Raw genomic sequence first — 21,420 nt, forward strand, 5'->3', positions numbered from 1 at the left:
TCTTCCGAGGGTCTGTCACTAGCAGAGACGCGGCCAGCAACAAGGAAGACTCAAAACCCACCCAGAAGAGGAGCGGATGCTCCCGCCACCCGGCGCGGGCTGCTCGGGGGATTCAGCGCAGGTCGGCGCTGAGCGCCCGGGCTGCGCTCCCCAGAAACCAGGATCAGCACCACCGCTGAGAACCCAGCCTGGTCGGGTCCCGGCGTCACCCTGGAGAGGCCGCAGCTCCTCCAGGCTCTCCGCCCGCCGCGGCGCTGTCCCGGCCTCCCCAGGTCGCCGCACTCACCTGCCAGCGCCGCCCGGAGCCTCCTTCTCCGTCCCGGTCCCGCGGGGCTGCCCTCACCCGCGCACTCGGCTGCGTCCGGGGCCCCGCGTTGGGATGGGGCCGGGCGGCGGCAGGGATGCACGGATGCTCCCGCGCTTGCTACGGAGCCTGGGCGGGCGGAAGCGCCGCTGCCCGCCTCGCTTGCTGCCCGTCACGGCCGGCCGGGAGGTGCGGCGAGGGCGGGAGCGGCTTCGGCGGTGCCCGCCCGTCTCTCCCCGGGCGGTGTGGGGGCTGCGGAACTACGCAGGTCTGAGGAGTCGCTGGGCTGCCCCCCGCCCAGGAAAGGCAGGGGCTTGCGGGCTGTCGGGAGCCGCCGGTGCGGTATCCGGGTACCCTGTTCTGGGTGGGCAGGGTGAGGAGCAGCAGGGACAGTGGGCTACTCAGCCCCTTCCACTTCGCAGAGAGGTAAATGCAGGGCCCAGCTCGAGCCATGTTGGCAAGTGTTTGTCCTGCTTGAATTCCCCTGAGCTTTGGAGAAAATGTGGGCCACGTATGTTTCACTGGCTACTCAATACCTCAAAACTCAAATGTCATAGCGATCAGAGAAGCGTGTAACGAGAAAACATGTCCTAGCAACTGCTTATACTCTGAAAGTGAGCTGCTCTGGGAAGCAGCAATTCAGTTGGATTCCCTGAGGCACGAGGCCCTTTGTCAGCACACTCTTTTCCAGTTGCAAAGGTCCATAAGAAATGGAGACAGGAGTCTGGAGACTGCTCCCTAATTATGATACACCAAGGCTGTACAGGGTCTTGCTCTTTGTTGATAAAGCAAAAAAGGGAATGGGTACCCTCAGTTCACTTACTAGGAGCATTCAGAAATTGTTTTCTCACCAGCAGCCCGATAATCAGAAAGTATACAGCTACAGTGAATATATCCTCTCATTTAAACTCCTGGATAATAAACATTACAACTGAGTTATTGTTGATGCAGGTTTAAGGACAAGTCCCATTTCCACTGAAGTCAAAGTGGGTAAATTTTCATTTAATTTGTTACCATTTTTTGGTATCCTTCATGGCATGTAAGTTACTTTGTTAGAAAATAGTTCCATTAAAAAAAACAACAACAACAAACAAACTGGAGATACTACTACAGATTCCAACAGCAGCCTGGAACTTAAAAGATGTGAACAGTTCACACACTAAGGATGTTACCAACTAAGATTTTTGATAAGGAAAACCTGGATAACAAAGCATGACTAAAAGAGTTAAACTGAGATTTTGTGGGAAAAAACAAACAAACAAACAAACAATGGTGTAATACTCAGCACTCTGTCCTCTACTTTCATCTCAAATGCACCAAAGCACAGCCCTGCACTAAGATTTTTAAAAGTCAGTGCCAAAAACTGAGTTCTTAACAGATTGAGACGGCCCCATTGATGGCTGCAGTCCCCAATATTGCAACTTTAACAGCTACATCACAAGCCACTGCATGTCCCTCGATGGCAGTGCTAGATATAAAAGGTATGTTATCATAGAAGGGACAAGCTGTTCAGCCATCCCCACCGAGACCATTCTTTCTTTCCTGCTCTTTAACGGACATAATGAACTCCACCAATGACATCGTGGGAACAAACAACACGTCTAACAATCCTACTAATAGCACTGTGGAAGCAGACCTCATCTTCAGCATTGGCATCTTCACAGTAGTATCCTCACTCCTTCTCTCCCTCACTGTGTTGACATGCTGGGATATGTTTTAACTCTAGTTGGTCTCTAAAAAGAGTAGAGCTAGCACTGCACATTAATATGTCAGCAATTAAACCAAACTGTTCTGCCTTTTTGGGAATTGCTCACGCTGGCTGGCTAGCTTGGCTACATGGACAATTTTTAAAATAATCCTGATGTATGCAACGGGACACCACTGGATTATTTGGAACAGGATTAAGAGTGTTAAACAGAATAGACCCTGAAATTCTAATGTACAAAATAGCTGCTTCTGCAGACGACCTAAAATCGGAACACCTGCTAAAGTCCTTTTCAGCCTTAGGGGCAAGCCCATGGCTCCATTCAGGCGTTTTACCTCACTGGAAATGAACTGCAGTAAATGATCATCAACTAATGGTAACAGCCCTTGGAGTAACCTAAGGTAATATCTCTCTTGAGTTGTATCTAAGCAGAGTTATTGGATACAACGTATCCAACGTACCCAGTTATGGGGTACAATCTATAGCAGCAGCTACTATTAGAGAAGGACTACCCACTGAGATTTGTAAATTGGTTTGAGACAATGCCTCAGAATTTGAAAAAATATTTCAACCACGGTGGCAATTAGTCAACTTCACGTATCAAACAGAAAGTGATAAGGTTGTCACCTTTGTTCTCACTATACACAATGCTTGGGTGTACAATATATACCCAACTATTGTGTTAGGATGAGTCACAATGGAACCATACTCTATCCCTTAGAGCATAGAGTGTGGGCCCATCATAAAGAAGGAAAGGGGCAAACAATCAATGTAAATGACAGCATTATAAGATGTCGTGGTTTAGGCCCACCCAGCAACTAAACTCCACACAGCTGCTCTCTCACTCCTTCCCCAGTGAAGTGGAGAGGAGAAAAAATATAATAAAAGGCCTGAGGGTCGAGACAAGAACAGAGGAGCACCCACCAGCCATGGTCCCGGGCAAAACAGACTCGGCTTTCTTAAAGCAAAGCAATTTATTAACAGCTACTTAAAAGGATAAGGACAAACAAAACTAGTTACTTGAGAGGATAAAAAGAAACAAAGCCAGATCTTAAAAACAACACCTCCCCCCCCTTTCCTTTTCTTGCCGGCTCTACCTCCTCCTCCAGCGGCACCAGGGGACAGGGAATGGGGGAGTGCAGGTCAGTTCATCCCATGTTGTTACTGCCGCTCTTTTCTTAAAGGAGGAGGAGTCCTTACACCTTTTTCCCTTGCTCCAGTGGATCCTCTACTTACAAGGAAAAATCCACAGACTTCTCCAGTGCGAGTCCTACCTGCAGGATGCAATCCTTCCCCATCGGATTTCTCCAGTGCAGGCTTTTACCACAGTCTCAGATTCTTAGGGAGCTGTGGCCACTCGCTCCAGCGTGCGTCATCCCACGGACTCTAGATGCGTCTCTACCTTGTTGTGCGTCCCATGCTCAGGCTCAGCATCTCTTCTCCAACGTGGGCTTCTCCATGGGCTGCGAGTGGGTCTCTGCTCCACCAAGTCTGTCCTGGCTGCAGGGGTCGCTGCCATCTCGCCACCGGTTGCAGGGGAACCTCAGGTCCGGCACACCTCGTCCTGTTCCATCTTCACTGACGTGGTGTTGGTGTGGCCATTTCTCTCAGGTCTCAGTCTTCTCTGGGTGAACTCGGCCCAGCGGGCACCCCAGGAGCGAGGCGCTCCCCGAGTTCCCCAGGTGGCTCCACTGCCGCCATCCTCAGCGGATGGCGCCAGCCCGGTGTGGGCAGCTGCCCGGCCGGGAGCCGGGGAGCGGGGACAGTGCCCTCCTCCCTTCTCTCCTCGCTCCTGGGCAAAGCACCTTTTCCAGTTCCTTTGTCCCAACTTGAATAGGGCAATTCGCAGAGGCACCGATTGGCTCAACCCCAAGAGGGTGGGAGTCCGACCTGGTGGCCAGAACCGGGTCTGACCCGGTTCCAAAACCAGAGAAGTCACAGGGAGAAAATCCCCTCTCCTGCCACCAGAACCCCTTTACATCAGACCATTACATAAGAGAACATCAAGGCTTCATTTGTGAAAGTCATGCTCTTGGAGCTCAAGATGTTCGTTTGGACACAGAACAAAACATTTGATGCTTTGAAATCCATCCAAACGAATCCCCTGAAATCATCATCATCTATGTAGGGAAAGGTTGCGTTTGCATGTGAACATTGTGTAAATCTTTATTAATAGATGGCCTTTTTTGCAACATAACAAATCAACTCAATCTATGTGTATGTTATTTTTCTATGATTATTGGTTGTGATTTTAGTTTCTCTATGCCAATAACTATCCACAATGATTTATCTTTTGATTACATGTTGTATTGTGAGCTACAATCTACACTTATTGGGATGATTCTGACTATAATCAAACAGCTCCTCCACCGCTCTGATTTGGTAAATGCTCTACAACAAGTACAAGAAACCAGACGGACGTCTCTTACCACAGTACATCATGATGTTGAAGAAACACTTTGAGTGTTAAAAGGAGTCAGAAGGGATGGAGATCACCAATGGTGGGAAATCCTGTTTGGATGGTTTCCAACAGCAACTGGGACACTGAACCTGATGTTACACCCCATTGTGATTGTACTAATGGCTATTATATCATGCTTGTTATTAAATGTTGTTTTATATATTAGAGTTCAGAGGATAGCTAAGTAAGTTATATTACTGCAGAAATTTTCCCCCGTGTCTGTTTCCCCACATGTATAGTATCATGTAACTGTATCAATGAAGCTTTAATTAATTAATAGAGGCTAACTAAACACAAAATTCCCCTCAAATTATAACTGGATTATGGTATTTTCTGTTTATAGGCATAGAGGCAAGAGGCAAGCACACTGGACAAGATAAATTGACTTCAGTCACGGGGTGGATTTTGGTGGTGCAAACGCCTCTGAGGCCACATCGTGATGTCAGCACCGGTTAACATTGTTCTTGTTTCAATTGCGAGTGCAGTGGGCCGGGCCCATCTGCGACTTTCTGATCTCATCTACTGGAGCAGTGAGTTGAAACAATCCGGTATGTTTTTGTCCTAGGTACAGTGAATTGGGATGGTTAGGCACTCCCTAACTACACCTGGAACTCTTGTGGCCTGCAAAACGTACTGGAGACCCCTCTTGCCTGGACTGCAGCCCACTCTGAAAGTTACCAAGATTACCTAACAAGAATTATGGCCAAAATGGAAAAGTACCTGACAAAATTATCTCGGACCCTATAAATAGCGATTCTAAGTGAGACCCTTTGAGCTCTCCTGGGTCTCAGCGGACTGTGATAAGTATCTCCCCTGAGCTTGGGATACCTCTCAGGTACCAACTCCATGAATCGTCTGCTGACAAAGCTGACAGAAGGCCGTGGCAACATATCCTCCTCAAGTCTCAGTTATTGCCTGTTGAGAAATGCCAATGTGGACTGTGAGTATTTACTCAACTTGAGAGTGAGATTTTATCTATAGACTAGCCTCTTCCATCCACCTCTCTGCTTACCTACGTATTTGAATATACACACTTGCCTTCATGAGTGTGGGTGTCTGTTTCACTGGATCCAAATATTTTTATCTGTCTGCACACTTTATGTTTTATACATATGTCCATATATATATTCTGATTTAGGATACCTTATAGTAAGTTAGTGTGAATCTTGTAGTTTTCGAATCTGTAATTAAGTCATTGTTTTGATTATAACACACCCTATTAAATCATCTTGTTAATCTTTAAATTAGTTACCTCATACCATTAATAAATCTTTAATAAATCTGTTAAATCATAAATGTGTTAAAATATTCCATTTGCAACACTGTCACGTAGCAGCTGCAGCAACAGCCTCAGAGCAATCCTGAACACCCTTCCGTACATGCTGCAGCTGGGGTTCTGGGCACAGGTACATTGATTTCAGTGTCATATGATTCCAACACTGTGGCAAAATCTAGACAAGGCAAAACGTAGTAAGGGCAGGACTGTGAAAGAAATGGTCTCAGGGCTGTGTTGGACCAGGAGGTAGGAATGTCTACTGTTTGCACAGAACATAAACTTTTGTAGGAATCCGACCAGGAACACACTTGTGTACAGCTACTACATGCTTCATTATCAACAGACTCGGTAATTTGTGGTTAGATGCTGTACTGTGGTTGGCCTCCACTGAAAGTCACCAAGGAACACACAGCTTTCTATGCCAGAACAGATGGAAACTAATAAAAAAGCTGGAGCTAGAAATCAGCACCCTAGGCTTTTGGGTTCAGCAATCATAGCAAGATTCTGGACCAGCATGAAACTGCAGAAACTGAACAGAGCCTTTTGCAGATAATGTCAGTGGAAGCTGTTTTACCAGGAGGTGGGTCCTTCCAGAAAAACTGTAACTGCATTCATGGCTCAAAGACATTTTCACAGAGAATGAAGAAAGAAGATTTTGCCTAACAGAGGGATTTCTTTCCCTTCTCTTCAGGAATGTCAAGCAACCTCACTAGTTTAAATGTACTACAGCATTATATATTGTCTTCAACTTTGATGTGCTCACAGAGTGACCAGCTGTGCAACCTGTAGTGAGTGAGAGCTCATCCTAAGTCCAAACAAATATCTTATGTCTGACTTTAGAGGCTGTGATTTCTTAAAAGGCAAGGCAGAAGTTGGGCAGAGGGCTGCACCGTACCCAAAGGGGCTCCTGGCTAACTGCGACAGCAGTGATGCACAGAAATCAGCTGGGAGACCTGGTGAAGGAAGCTGAGAAGGCAAAGGGAAGGAAGCCACCATGGGAAGTGTGTGTGCATGGGGAGAACTGAAAAAAGAAATAAAAATCTTTCAACCAGGACTGCAGGTGTCAGTCGGTCTTCATAATGTGAAGACCCACTGAGATATAACCCACTATGCATAACTTCTGCATAGTGTTTATTATGCAGCCTCATGGAGGACCTAAAGAGAGGACTCTGAGAGCATGTACATTGCAAAGCCCTCCACTGTTCCTGGATGTCCTGGGCATTCATAGAGCTCCTCTAAGCTGCCTAAACACCTCTAAAGCTTCTGCAGACCGATGTGCCAGCAGACACCCTGGAGAAGCAGGAGTGATGTATCAGCAGACAGAGGCAAGAAGCATTCCCATGCCTCCTCACAATAAAAGGGAGAAGGAATGGAAACCACTCTGAATCAACTCAGCTCTCACTTTCTATTCTTTCTTGGACAGTCTGTACTAAAAGAAAAAGCTATACAATCGTATTACACAAGCGCTATAGTCTGTAATTCCCACTGTCCTATCTGCAAACTTCAGGGGCATCAATAAACCTGTAAAGGACAACAGGATTGTTCTGTTGTTAATCCTTTCCATTTGTTTTGCTGTCTCTTAACAAAGAAGGGATGAGACATTTAGTGCCATGAAGTATGGAGAAGCAGACACTTGGAAAGAAGGGGCTTTAGATTGTGCCTTGCTGCTGTACAGTTCATGTTTTGAAGCAAAACAAAATTGAGAGCGTCGTGGTTCAGCCCAGCTGGCAGCTAAGCTATCACACAGCTGCTCACTCATTTCCCCTCCCTCCTGCCCCACCCCTTGCCCCCACTGAGGTGGAGAGGAGAAAAAATAAAGCAAAAGGTCTGAGGGTCGAGACAAGGACAGGGAGGGATTGCCCACCACCCACAAATCACCCTGGGGACAAATCAATTTAATTTGTTATCACTTACCTCAGAGAGAAGAATGAGAAAGCCAGGTCTTAAAAACACTTTCTCCCCACCTCTACCTTCTTCCCAGCTCTACCTCCTCCCCTCAACGCTGCAGGGGGATGGGGAACGGTGGTTGCAGGTTAGTTTGTCGCACACTGTTTTGGTCACTCCTTCCTTAAAGGGGGAGGACTCCTTACACTCTTCCCTGCTCCAACATGGGTTCCCTTCCCACAGGAGAGTTCTCCATGAGCTTCTCCGACATGAGTCCTTCCCACAGGATGCAATCCTCACCCATCAGATTGCCCTGGCATGGGCTTTCCCCACAGAGTTATGTCTTTTTAAGGCATAGCCACCTGCTCCAGCGTGAGGTCCCTTCCCACAGACTGCAGGTGCATCTCTGCTCAACCGTTGGTCTCCAGCAGTGTGGGGGGTCCTTCCCATGGGAGACAGTCCTCTACAAATTGCTTTAGGCACAAGCGTCTCTGCTCCAGCATGGGGTTTTCCACAGGCTGTGAGTGAATTTCTGCTCCACTGTTTCTCTCATGAGCTTGGTGTCTGTGTAGACGTTTCTCTCAGCTCTCAGTCCTTTCTCTGCTGCAGCCATGCTGGGCTCGACAAACCTTGGCAGTCCTGGCAGGAATGAACTCCTCCCAGCAGATGCTCCAGGAGCGGGGTGCTTCGGAACTCTCCAAGCCACGCTGCCATGGCCATCTCCAGTTGAATGGTGGCAGCCCAGTGTGGGTAGCTGCTGGCTGGGGGGCCATCCCCCTGCCTACCCTCTCTCTTCACTGTAGGTCCCACCTAGCTCAGATCCCTTTGTCATCTTCTTAAATAGGGCATTTACAGAAGCTCTCATTGGCCTGGCCCTGGCCAGCTCAGTCCTGGCCAGAGGCAGGTCTGACTCATTTTGGAGCCAGGGAAGCTTCTCACATCTCCTTACAGGAGCTATCTCTGCAGCCCCAACCCTGCTACCTAAACCCCACCACATAAACCCAGCACAGATAGTACTAAATGTTTGGTTTTTCGGTTGTTGTAGACAGGAATCAAATAGGTAGAGATTACAAAATAACAAGGCTTCTGATTCGTTCATGCTTTGAGAAATGTTTCTGTATTCTAAGAATTTTGCTCTTAGTTTTGTGGCTGGCCTGTTGAATCAAAAATCTAGAAGATGCACTTCTACCTGAAACACAACACACTATCCCTTGCCTGCTGTAATCCCAGAAAGAGTGTTTTGTTTGGGATTGGTCTCTTCTACCACTATATAAGTTTTTTTGTGGTTTGGCTCATCTACCACATCAGGGCATTAACCAAATTTGGAGCCAACTGCTAATTGAAAAAACAAATAAACAAAAAAAATTGTTTGAAACCTAAAGCACATAAATCATCAAAAGAGCCATGGATCTCAACTGCCTGTGCAGTGTTAAGGCAAGCTGAAGAAAGGCTCCATAACTGCATAGGCAAGCTGATTATCAAGCTAGGATCAAGAGGATTGACATAGCCCATGGTGCTACAGCTCTGTGCTGTTTAGCTCACTGGTTGAGTTTTAGGTTCCTGTTAAACATCTATCATCAACAGAGACACTGAACTAAAAATTCTCCTGTGATGCTATGGAAAGATGGCATTTTCTATGTTCTTAATGTCCTTCAAGACGCAAAAATTACTAATATCTATCCCTGACCAGATTTCAAAGTTGAATTTTCAGTATTGAAAATATTTTAATATGAGTTTTATGATAATTCATAACTGTATTGTATTTGGCACTGTAAGTAAAAATGAAACAATAATTTAAACAGAAGATTAATTTTATGGAAGAAATATTGTCTCGATGACTTCAACAAGGTCAAGATTTGACCCAGCACTTACAGCCTAAGTCAAAGCTTCCCAGGTGGATGCATCTTGCTAATATTTTTCAGTTATAGACTTATTATAAATTTTAATCAAACTGTTGCACCAGAGGCTCTTTAACATAGACCCAGCTATAACTGCCTGTGCCATTTCTGCTGTAGCAACCTGGAAGATACATCTTTATAACAATACAACCATAACCTGTCTAAATGCACTATGTGACCTTAACAATAGTAATCTAATTAAAACGCCACAAGAACATGTTCAAGGCAACTATTTAGCTATTAGTTTTGTAACCTTGGACATCACTACTCATGACTATTTTCTGTGGCACAGAACATATCTTGATTCTACTGAACCCTCTAAGCAAAATCAGATTGACATCATACAGTGAGGTCGCACTGTGGTGGATATAGAGACAACAAGCTACTCGTTTTCTGAATCCTGTGACCATGGTTATGAGGTTTCCTAGGGTGGGAATCAGTGAGCTACTTCAGGCTGTACATAATTTTAAGCACAAGAACTGGCTTACTGAGGCTCCAAATAGAAACAGAGCCAGCAACCACACCACACGCTGCCATGGAAGCTGCTCCACGCTACTTTCACGTTAATACCTTGTGAAGACCTTGAGAACTGCTACTTTTCTCTCTTCAGGAAGTACACAATGACTATCACTGCTCTATCTCAGAAAATATTCTATAGTACACTGTCTCCTGTTCAAATTTTCCATTCAGCTTTTCCACACTCCCTTGTCTCTCTTCGCTCCACAGTCTCTTTTGTGTTAATGTTTCTAAGAAAATAAATGAAACTATATGTAATCAGGTGGCTCAGTACAGAGCAGAGAGACAATACACCATACATTACCTGCCCTGAAGCATTTATAAGCATCAGTAAACAACACACAGTGTCTCAGGAACGCTAGTTTTATTCCCATGTTGAGAGACAAGCATTCCTGAGATTCATAAAGGAAGCTGAAGAATATGCTAGAAGGAAAAAAATAATGTGAGGCAGCTGAGCTCTGTGAGCAGATCTGCCCTCACTTGGTCCAGCAAGGCAATTGAGCACCTGGTGCTCTGAACTCAGCATACAATCTCACACATGCAGTTTGGTGCCCTTATGCAGTTAATGTGACTGGGGCACTACTGCAGGATGGCACCTTAAAGAAAATTTTAAAATCCCAAGCCTAATAAGACAGCATGGAAAGAAAAAATTTAATTTTAGCAACCAAAAGAAAGCGAGTAAGAATTGGATGTAGGTCTTGCACATGACAAAGGAGCATTTGAGATGTCTGTGAGACATAAGTATAGAGAAGCCAGAAGCTCTGACTCATAAGGGATAGAACTACACTACATTCAAAGAAAAAGGCCAGCAGAATTTAGGGTGTTTGCCAAGTTTCCTCAGACTATAACATTACAAATCTAAGTGTGTTGTGCAAGCATACACTTTTCTGTCTTTAATTACATGTATGGTTCCTTCTACAGCCTCTTTATATGATTGTGTGCTCACCATGTCAGCTTTCTTTACCGCTCTCTAGTTCATTTCTTTTGATCTAGCAAAACTGACTTTTGCTTATGACCATGCATGGTTTTTCTTCCTCTGTGTTATGATAGCCCTCTGTTGGTCTAAAAGAAAGAAAAAAAAACAGTAAAAGTGAGAGGAATATAAGCAAAAGTGTCTTGTTTGACCTGTGGTAATACATAGCTAGCTATCTTGTCCCACAGGAGGTCACAAGCAGAGACAGCACAAACAGAAAAAACACATTTTAACTGGAAATTTCTAAGTGACAAAGTGTGAGGGAGTTGTCTGCTTCTTTAATTCATCAGATTTGGCAGCATTTCTTACAAAACTATAGGTGAAAGAGTATTTAAGATTGTAATTAAATTGTTTTTTATCTCTCTCTTCCAGCAGTTTATTTAGATTTGTTAAACACATAGGCATGTGTGTGCGCACACACACAAAAGCTCTGAGGTGGAGGTTAACTCCAGAACTAGAAGACCAGGGGAGCACAGTGTAAAGATACCTGCACTAGCTACACCCCAGCCTGGGCACCAGGCTGCTGAAACTGCACAGGCTGCGTTTGCTCTATGCATCTGGCAAGGCTGTGTCAGTCCAGGTCCTTGGTGCCTTCCTACCGCAGAACTTGAGCATCTCTAGGGTACTTCTCTCCTCTGCTGTCTGACAAGCTAACCTGACAAGAGAGGTAGCCACCTTTGAGCAGCCAGGTTAAATAACCATAGCAGTGCTCCCTAACACTGATGCCAAACACGTACATTCAAATCAACTGGAACTAGAGGATCCTCCCTTTTTTATGCCGCTCTCCAAAGAGGTCAAACTCAGTTCAGCATCCTCAGCAGCAGGAATGTAGCACTGGACTGCAAAACAAGAGCTCGACAAGAGAGGCCTGAGGATCACCCCTGCTTCAAGGGTGTCAAGACCTGACAATAAGTCCATGCAGGTCCTTTCGCGCTTTCCCTCCATGCCACTTCGATCTCCTTTTTCCCAGCTGCTCTTCTCAGGGTTACACTTCAGTTTTTTGTTCAGCGCGGACATCTGGTGGTCGAGCCAGTGATGGCAGCTGAACAAGGGAAGCTGATGTAGGGTCTTTTTCCTTACACCTTGGCCTAGTGGTAGAAAACTCAAACTCTGCTATGCAGCAAGGATCTATTTTCCTTTGTGTTCCCCCTCTGTTGCTGTCATGCCGGGGACGGAGAGAAGAACGACACAGAATTCAGGTCCAGGAGAAAATGCCAAAGTGCCAAAGTGCCAAAATGCCAATATGCCAATTTACCAATCCTTTAATTAATTACAAATCCGTATATATAACATGGTTTGCAAGGATGGCCAAGGCTATTGGTCGCTTGACCATCCACCTCCCAGAGTGACTGGCTAAATGTTAGGACACCCATTTCAAAACAACTTTCCCAGTGTAACATAAACAAGACTGCATAATAAGCTACATGTGCAAGATAAGGTCTTAGTTTACAAAAACCTCAAACTGTTTCTCAGCTAGCTTGCGTGGGAGAAGGAACTTTCCAAGGATGCTGCAGCAGCTGGAAAATTTCTCTGCTTCTAGCTTTTTAGTATCCACAATTCCCCCTTTTTGTTTAAGATCAAAAAGGTAGCATTTGTAATCCTCTGCGGGATCCCTTGCAGCAAGGAGAACAAACACAGCATAAGGGATTCGTTTGGTAATGGCTGTTACCAAACTGAATCCAAATCAGATACTAATTTGAAGTGGGCAGAGAGATTCTCCAGCAATGCCATAAGAGATATATCTAGCAAACTCAGTTATATGTCCAGTCATTAATTCTAAATAGCCTTAAGGGCTCTACATCAGTTACCAATTCTGGATAGCCTTAAGGGCTCTAACATTCTGACTCCATAACATAAAGTTCAGTCTCCGCTTGTAGAAGGACCAGGCTGATGGTCGATGTCTTGGTCATCATTTGAAGGTTGCCTTGGAGGTTGCCTGTTCTGCTTCTGGTGTTGTAGGTCAGGGCAAATGCATCTTGCAGGTAGCCATCATACCCCAGTATCTGTGGAAATGCAAGCATACCCACGGTCCCAAGCAATAAGCTCACATGGGCCTTCCCACTTCGTAGTGAGTAGGTCCCATACCCAGACTTTCGCTCGAGGCAGGTGCGTCTCACCTGAAGACTGCAACGAAAGAAAATGATTCAGAATAACAGGATTATTTGAACTCGGTGGCACTGTAAGATGATTAATTGTATATAATGCTTTTTCTAGTCAACTCTGTGGGGTTTCTCCATACATTCCCCCTTTTTGTTTGTCTAAAACACGCTTCAAAGTGCCATGAGCGCATTCAACAATGGCTTGGCCAGTAGGAGAATGCGAAATACCCAAAGCGTGATTTACACCCCATAGGTGTAAAAACTGCCGCGTCTTCTGTGAGATGTAGGCCGGGCCATTATCGTTTTCACAGAAAAAGGCACGCCCAAGATCACGAAAGCGAGTTTCCAATGGGCAATGACATCGCGACCTTTCTCCCCCGTATGAGCAGACGCCCACATAGCTGAGGAGAAAGTGTCAATAGACACGTGCACACACTTAAACCTGCCAAATTCAGGAATATGCGTTACATCCGTCTGCCAAAGGGCTTTTAGGCTTCTGGGGTTTACATCCGATGGCAGAGGTGCAGCGAGTTCGTGACAGTCAGCGCAAGCGCTGACAATGTCCCGAGCCTCAGTGGGTGTTAAGTGAAACTGCTTCTGCAGGGTATGCACACTTTGATGGAAGAAACTATGTGATGCCTTGGCTTGTGCAATTTTGTCAGGCTAACCACGCAGGGTTAGCTAGCATGTCAGCCCTGGCATTGCCTTCTGTTATGAAACCTGGCAAGCTGGTGTGACTTCAAATATGCAAAATGTAATATGGATGAACTTGAGCTTGAATTGCGCACCACAAAGATCTCAATAGTGAAAACAGAGCCGCATTATCCACTTCCTTCAAAAGTGAACAATCTAAGCGTTGGGTTATGTCTGCTATGTAAGCAGAATCAGTGACCAAATTCAAAGGTACCTGAGAGAACCGCTGAAAAGCCATGGTAACAGCCCTCGGTTCAACCAACTGGGCTGAGCCTGACTCGTGGCCTTCCAGCACCTGCCACTCAGATTCCTCCTTCCAGGTAACAATAGCTTTCCCGGTTTTCCTGGACCTGTTGGTGAAGATGGTGGGTCCTTGCACTGGCACCCGACTATTTTTTGGCCACAAGGTAAAGCTTGTTGATTTTGCCAACTGCAGTAATTTATGGCTGGGCAGATGATAAGCAATCTGTCCCGAAAAGTTTTGCAGCGCACTTTGCAAAGGAGCACTGTTAGTAAGGCTCCACTCAAAGTGTTCCTGCTGTACTGGAAGAACAATTGTTGCAGGATCCACTGCCATTAATTGCAAACACCGTCGGCGGCATTTGATTATCAGACAAGTGATCAATTCAAACAAGGTGGATGCTGTCTTTTTTGGCTGATGTGGCAAAAAGACCCATTCCAGAACATGCAAAGGGTCGGGCCAGTTTATTCCACTGGCCAATGATACCTGTAGGATGAAAATCTGGAGTGGTAATGAAAACAGTGATATCAATGGAGGGATCCACTCGATAAACCTGATGAGCAGAAACAGCCTGTTGAACCTCCTCCAGTGCTCGTTGCACTTCAGGAGTCAATTTCCGAGGTGAATTCAACTCGGGGTCCCCCTTCAAAATATTAAAAAGCGGGGAAAGTTGTGCCGTGGTTAGCCCTAGATAAGGATGTAACCAATTGATGATACCCAGCAATTTCTGAGCATCATTCAAGGTCTTAATAGAACCCAAGAATTGCACCGCTTGGTGTTGTATAGTTTGGTCCAGAATTTTGACTCCTAAATATTTCCGAGGAGGATGCTGTTGAACTTTCTCTGGAGCCACTTGCAATCCATAAGAATGCAAAGCAGCGAGCAGCCGAGGCTGTATCCTCAGCAGCTCGTCCTCGGTAGATGCTGCCACCAGGATATCATCCTTGTAATGGTAGCAGCATGCCTCAGGAAACTGCTCGTGGACTCCGGACAAAGCTTGAGCGACATACCATTGGCAGATAGTCGGGCCGTTCTTCATGCCCTGAGGTAGAACCTTCCATTGATACCTCTTTGCAGGTTCAGCGTTGTTAACTGCAGGCACAGTAAAAGCAAATTTTGGCTTGTCATCAGGATGTAAAGGAATAGTGAAAAAGCAATCCTTCAAACCAATGATCAGGATTTCCAACCCTGTTGGAATCATGGTGGGTGAGGGCATACCAGGCTGCAATGCCCCCATACTTTCCATCACTGCATTGATTTTTCGGAGATCCTGCAACAATCTCCATTTTCCTGATTTTTTTCTTAATTACAAAAACAGGAGTGTTCCAGGGACTAGTAGAAGGCTCAAGGTGTCCCTGTTGTAATTGTTCCTGAACCAACTGATGAAGGGCGACTAGTTTCTCTTTTGGTAGGGGCCACTGGGGTTGCCAGATGGATTTGCTTACTAGCCATCACAAAGGCAGCATAGGATATTCTGTGCCCTTCAGCACAGTGACCCCTATCAAAAATTTGTCCCAATCCGTACCCCCCAAGCCGCCAATACATCCCGCCCCCAGAGGTTAAGCGGAGCTGCAGTGACATAGCGCCAAACTGTAGCTGTTTGCCCCTCTGCATTTTCCACCACCACCGGCCGTTCGCTTAAATAGCTCTGTGTGATTCCTCCCAACTCTGCAATAGCTGACCCCACAGGGGCTAAAGGCCACGTAGGAGGCCACACAGAGAAGATGATTGTCACGTCAGCGCCCCTGTTAATCAAACCTTGGAGCTGACTCTTGGACAGCTGGGCATTTGGCAGGATTAGGGTACACGTCATCTGCGGCTTTTGGCTAGAGATGTCTGCGGTCCAGAAGACCTGCGGAAGTCCTGTAGATCCAAAGCCACCATCTCCACGACTTTGTTGTTCTGTCCAGGGAACACACGACTTGAAAGGCACAAGCTGAGCAATTCGAGTCTTTTCAGGAATAGTGACGGGGGGGTGGGTGTGGAAACCATGGCACAGGTCTGGCCTGTAAAGTCAGCATCAATAACTCCTGGGTGTACAAAGATCCCTTGAATGGTGATACTAGATCTTCCCACCAGCAATGCACTCAGTCCCTGTCCTAGGGGCCCAGATGCATCCAAGGGAACCTTATAAACACAACAGGATTCTAAGATGACTGTTGATGCAGTGTGTACATCCACCCCGGCTGATTCCTGGGTGCTGGCTCTAAGCTGGCTGAGTAGGCCCGTGTTGGTGCCATGCCCTGGGGAAGTATTTGTGTCCAAGCGCACATCCCCATTGTGCTCCTGGTCAAGTTTCCCAAACATGTCAAGGGTCAACCATGGGCATGGTACATAGATTCACAGTATTTTGCAAAATGACCTGGCCTATCGCATCTCTCGCAGAGAGCAGCTCCCGTTCTCCTTATTTTTCTTCTTTTCTCTGGTCTGTTTCTGCTTGCTCTCAACCTTAGGTTGCCTTTTCAGTCCATGATCAGAATTTAATTGAATAGACCGCAGAACTGCAGCCAGAACAGATTTATGATTCTCAGATCTCACCTTAGAACAGGCTTCAACCATTTCTGTTAGTGTGGGTTCCCCTGGCAAAGCATCTATGATCTTTCTACACTCATCATTGGCATTATCTCTCGCTAGTTGTCTGCACAACAGCTGCCTCAAGGTCTCATCTTCGACCTGCTTCTGAAGGGCTGCAGCAGTCTTTTCCATGAAAGATAAAAAGTGCTCTTTCTGCCCCTGAAATATTTTCACATATCGTGTTTTAGGAGCAGCCATGTCCATGCCTTTTAATAAGGCTCCCATACCAATTTTCTGAGCCTGCTCAAGGATCTGAGGATGCCAGGTAGCTTGAGCATCAGGATTGGAAAAGGTATTAGCTCCCATAAGAGCATCTGCTGGAACTCCATATCTAGGATCAGTTGGAGGCAATTGCGTATTTCCAGCTGCAGCTCTTTCAGCCATCCTTCTCCAATTGGCCTCAAAAACTGTATATTGTACAGGTTGAAATAATTCCTGACCTAATTGCTTAATATCAAATGGAGAGACCAGGTCAGCATTCAGCACTCTAATAATCTGCATGACTTCAGGAGAACCTAGCCCATATTGTGACACTTTAGATTGCAAATCTTGGACCACTCTCCAAGCGATAGCTTCATGTTTGTCAGACTGACCTGAGTTAGAAACAGGTTTCTGCACAGGAAAGGCTTGGATAATACCCTCTGTGGGCTCACTACCACCTTGATCCACTGTTACGTTGCCTTGATCTACCTGCACAGCACTTTGAGGCAGTGTAACAACCTGTTCAGGTCCCTTTTCATCTTCAGGCATCCTGACTTTCTCTATTAAATCCCAGTCCCCAGCCTCCAGAGCCCACCTCTTAACCGCTTCCCAAAACCGTTTTGAATTTTTTGGACGCACGGTCACCTTAGATTCTGGAAGCATCCAAAGACGGATGTGGGCCAGTTGTGTTACTGGTTGCCGGCGTCTGACCCGTTTCAGAAGCAGCACAGGGCACTAAACATCCCAGATGCATTTTGCAAACATCTCTACATCCTGCACCTGGCCCTTCTATGTGCTCTGAAATGAGTCTGACTGGTCATAAAACTACATTTTTTAAACTTTGCCCTCTCCCCACATTCCTGATATATGGCATCAGTGCTAAAATGTCTGAACATCACAAAAAAGTGTCACTGGATTAACACCTAATATGGTCAACTTTCTGTGTTTCAGCTCCAACCTTTTTCCAGATGCAACCTCTCTTTTTCATTAAACTTACTGTGTCAACACCACAACAGATCATCCTGTGAGACTGAACATTAAACCCAAACTGATTTCAGTTAGTGCTATCTAGATTACCTGCCACAGTGAACAAAAATCCACCCCGGGGAAATAGTAAATAGCATTACGGGACAGGGATGAAGCTGTGATATCAGCTGCGCAGAGCCCTTTGCTGAAACAAACAATCCTTTCCCAATATCCTTCCACATCAGCCTCTGGTCCCCCGCTGCCGAAGTCCATTGGAGGATTTTGTTCTTAACTTCAGCAAGCAGGGAAACAACTCAGAGTCTGCCCGTATTTCTGTGTAGTCTCTGCTATACAGAGACAAGGGCGAAGACCATTTTCCATATACTTCAGGGAGGAGAATTGGCTGCAGATGTCTCACAGCTATGCGCACCACCTTTGTTGCTCCAGAAGCTCATTGTAAATCTGTTGTTTAAATGTACCTGTTACAATTATTTTTGAGGACTTTGGGGACATCTCTGTGCCTGATGTTTATTTATAAACATCTGTAAGGTGATTTGGATCAGGTTTAAGACCCTGTGCAAACCAAGGGATGAATTCTGAACCTGCAGCCACAACATAGCTCCTCCTATATAAGCCTCCTCAGAATCCCCTTTCCTGGAACATAATTGTATTTTGTTAATTAATACTATAGACAGAAATAAGTGGACCCTTCTGCACAACGACAGTTTCAATCATCTGGTTGAGGTATGAAGATGATAGAGATTACTTGAGTTCTATTTTAGAATCGATCTAGAAAACCAGAAGAAAGTACGGTTTTCACAAAACACTTCCAAGTATTTTTACTGCCCCTCCCCTTTTTACCACATACGTTTACAGGACAGAACATTTCTACTGACACTGGATTCTCTTACAGCTACAGTCTGATGTCGTTGGACTTTCACATATAATGGTACCTCTGTCTCCCTTTAATTACAGCAGCATGCAGCTTGGGCTCAAGAAAATTTGGCTTTCTTTATTGAATTCTGTTTTACCATATTCGGCTTCAGATGAGCTGCTTGTTCTCCAGTGTTCTTCATAACTCCAATCTAGTCTGTAGCCAGAAGTAATAGAGTAGACAAGGCAAAAATGTGACACTGTCTATTTTATAAGGAAAAAAATTTACGTCAACTCTGGAAAGTGTAAAGGCTTCCACTTGGTGTACTCATTTGCTCCAGAAGGTGTCTGTGCTGCTCTTTAATTCAGTAAATGTTTCTGGGTCTTTCTCATTCTGCTCATTTTTCATGTTTTCCATTGGTATCATTTGCCTCCTATTCAGTTATGTTCAAACTGAAAACTAATTTTCCTGATACCTTCAATTCTAAGAAATGAGAGTCTCATGGATGAGTAAATACAATAATACTGGGATTGAATTATCAGGACTAGAAGAAAGTCCTACATCGGTTACTTGTAGGAAGCCTAATCTGAGAATGTTAACTGAGATTATTAATTTTAAGAAGTCTTTATGAGAGGTGAGCTACTTCCCAAAGAAGAACACGACTTTAAGACTTGTCTTCGTAGGGATGAACTGACAGTTTTTTAAAAGAGTATGCTCAGAGTCGTACATCTACAGAAGCAGTACAGTATCTGAGCATGCAAGGGGCATGTGTTGTCTCAAATTCACCTTGTGCTCAGCTCCTAGAAATTCAGAAGGGTCTCAAGGAACTTTAATATTTTCCCTTGATTTCTCCAAAACATAGTCAAGTTGAACAAATTCCTCTGGATTTGGATCTATTTGGACATTTGATATGGCAAAGTTTAGATCTGTACATTGATTTTGCCAATTTACTGTGTTAAAAGAAATCATGACTTGGTCAAGCCAGGACACAAGAAATAGTAAAAGTGAGTATACAGCATATATAGAATGCTCCCAAAAATAATGAATCCCATAGGAAAGAGTGACAAAGTAGAAGAAGCTATTTTTAAACTTAAATATGAGCTTTGTAACAATGCAGTTTCTAACTCCTCAGCAGTTAATCCACTTCTGAGGCAACAGCAGTGTGCTGGATTTACGGGAGGGGCTGCAGAAATGGCCCCTGTAAGTAGCTGTGAAAAAGCTTAATGTTCTGGCTTTACATGATGGGGTTTTGACAGCACAGGAGGGGATGTGGAAATGGCCCCTGTAAGTAGCTGTGAAAAGCTTCCCCAGCTCCAAAATCGGTCGAACATGTGAGACCCTCGCCATTACCCCAGGCCAGGGCTGAGCCAATGAACACCTCTGCGAATGCCCTATTTAAGACGGGGACAAAGGAGCTCGAAGGGAGGCTGGTCCTGCTCTGAAGAGAGAGGGGAGGCAAGGGCTGGCCCCACGACCTCCCGAGTGGGCGGCTGTCCACTGTGGGCCACCGCTACCCGACTGGAGATGACCACAGCAGAGCGGTGAGGAGAGCTCTGAAGCACCTTGCTCCTGGGGCACACGCTGGGAGGAGTTTGTCTTGCCAGGACTTCTGAGGTTCATTGAGAGGACCAAGACCTGAGAGAAATGGCCACACAGACACCAAGGACAGTGATCCCTCCCTGTTCTTGTCTTGACCCTCAGTCCTTTTGTTACATTTTTCTCCTCTCCACCTCACTGAGGGGAGGAGTGAGTGAGCTGAGTGGTGGCTCAGCTGCCAGTTGGGCTAAACCACAACAGTTTTACACATTTTATAACCGAATTGTCAACATTTGGTCACATTTCAGCTATTTATTACTTACACACTGACTAAACTAAACATGCAGCACCACAACCCCCAATATAGAAATGTAACCTACTCATACCAAGTATATGCTCCTATTGAAAACAAGAACAGGTTTATGTGCTAAGGAAATCTTCCCCTTTGGAGCTAGAGGCTAAAATCTCATCTTTTCCTAAGGGATTTCAACAGCTGTAGGGTGAGAGACACAAACTCACTTCCCAATCCAAGTGTTCACACACCTGACTAGTACTTTTTCACCCAGAGATACAAGATTTTCTGCAGGGCAGAAAATGATGACACTCATGATGATAGTTTCCTGGCTTTGTGCTGATTAGTCCCATAGCTTCCTGGAAGGGAGGTTCCAAGCCCTTGAGATTCTCTTTCTCCAGGGCACTTAGGCATGGCTTTAAGTAAGCCATTGTATCATTCTATCTTTCCAGCTGGCCAGGGATGATAGAGAATATGATGTACCCAGTCTGCTCCATGATTTGCAGCCCATTCTTGGATGGTTTTGGTTTTGAAAGGACTTTCATTTCTGACTCTAGCTCAAATGGCATTCTGTCATGACAGATATGCTTGCTTTTTCCTCTTAGGCTGCTCCTTCTATTTGCTTTCCTAGCAGAAAGCTTCTAGTCGCCATTGTGATATCTGTACCGCTGTGAGACTACAGTGCCTGCTGGTCTTACTGGAACCAAGGAAGGCTACATAACCTGCTGGTCAGGCTTCTCCAAACATGCATTTCTCCCATCATGTGCACTGTTTCATCGCTCACACTTTATAAGCATGTTGTTCTATTCCACAGATCTCACATTGCTTAACTACTTGCATTATGGTTCCTAAGACAAGCCTAACCTCTATTCTCTACCCCAGTAAGAAATTCTATCCCTCACGGCATACTCAGTAGTTTCGTGGGCT

The sequence above is a fragment of the Tauraco erythrolophus genome, chromosome 5 (genome assembly GCF_009769465.1).
Source record: "Tauraco erythrolophus isolate bTauEry1 chromosome 5, bTauEry1.pri, whole genome shotgun sequence".
In the NCBI taxonomy this organism is placed as follows: domain Eukaryota; kingdom Metazoa; phylum Chordata; class Aves; order Musophagiformes; family Musophagidae; genus Tauraco; species Tauraco erythrolophus.